The 1,135-nt window shown below is 45.4% G+C and overlaps 1 pseudogene; it reads left to right on the top strand.

The window, feature by feature from the left end:
• The first annotated feature begins 292 nt into the window (after nt 1-292).
• LOC126546351 (U2 spliceosomal RNA) lies at nt 293-472 on the top strand (annotated as a pseudogene).
• Nucleotides 473-1,135: the final 663 nt, after the last annotated feature.

The following is a 1,135-nucleotide window of genomic DNA, read 5'->3' on the forward strand; positions in this document are numbered from 1 at the left end:
CAATACAAGAACAAATCATGAGCTATTGCACTATGTGAAGGTGGATGACCAGCGAAGCTGTTTAGCACACGACACAGAGGTGACACAGAATTTTCAAGAAAGGTATGGACTCATTTAGCGTGATTTTTATATACATTCGCTAGCACGACGGGACCGCCGCCCCGAGGAGCTGGAGGAAACTAGACACGCGTGACGTTTCGATGGGGCTGCCACGACGGAGATGGGAAGGAAAAGGAAGTAGGTACGCCAGTGCTTGGAAAGCCGACAAAGAGAGGGTGGTGCGAACGCAGACATGGCCGACACGGGTCGAAGTGTAGTATCTGTTCTTATCAGCTTAATATCTGATGCGGGTTCTGCTTGGACCCAAAATATTAATCTTAATCGTGCAAGTTGGCGGAGCGCTTGCAGCATGCTTCCGCTCCCCCGCGGTTCCGCCCGATATTGGACTATCATCGGAATCTGCCCACGGTTCTCGCACACGCAGAACAATAATGCACGGAACCCTAGCAATGAACAGCTGCCCTGTAAAAAAATATATGCTTAGGTGTGGAGACTAGTAGTTAGTGACACATACCCCCACGTGGGGTCGGCCAATAAACGGGTAGTTCAAAATAAAATCACACATGTAGTTAACTTGAAACCAAATATGAGAATAGGCATTTATAATAGCAGGACGATTGTAGATAATGATTTTATGAAAATTAACGCACAGTAGACTGCCTTTAAAACGAACTCGAAGGGGCCATGAAAATTTGTTGGTCTTATCAGAAGTTCGTCTTATCAGAAAAATAATTGGCAACATGACGAGGTGCATCCAAATATCGTAATGCAAAACGGTAAATGAAGCACACTTAAAAGAGGAGAAAAATCAGATAAGAAGCTTTTATTTAGGTAAACTTAATAGGAAAGTGTTTTCAAATGGTACTCTTGTTTGGTTTAATCCAGTCCTTGCTCGATGTTTGGCGCTGCTATGCAAGTCGTCGAGCAGCCCCAAACTATGTCATCTGACCTAATGATCTTTAAAATCCTTCTGTGCATTCCTGCTGCGGGAAAATGTTGGCTAGGGAGTTAAAGCAGACATCTGCCGCCTCACAGGTCCCCGCTGCAGGCTCCGAGCTAGCGAAAGTACGAAGGT

The sequence above is a fragment of the Dermacentor andersoni genome, chromosome 10 (genome assembly GCF_023375885.2).
Source record: "Dermacentor andersoni chromosome 10, qqDerAnde1_hic_scaffold, whole genome shotgun sequence".
Lineage (NCBI taxonomy): Eukaryota > Metazoa > Arthropoda > Arachnida > Ixodida > Ixodidae > Dermacentor > Dermacentor andersoni.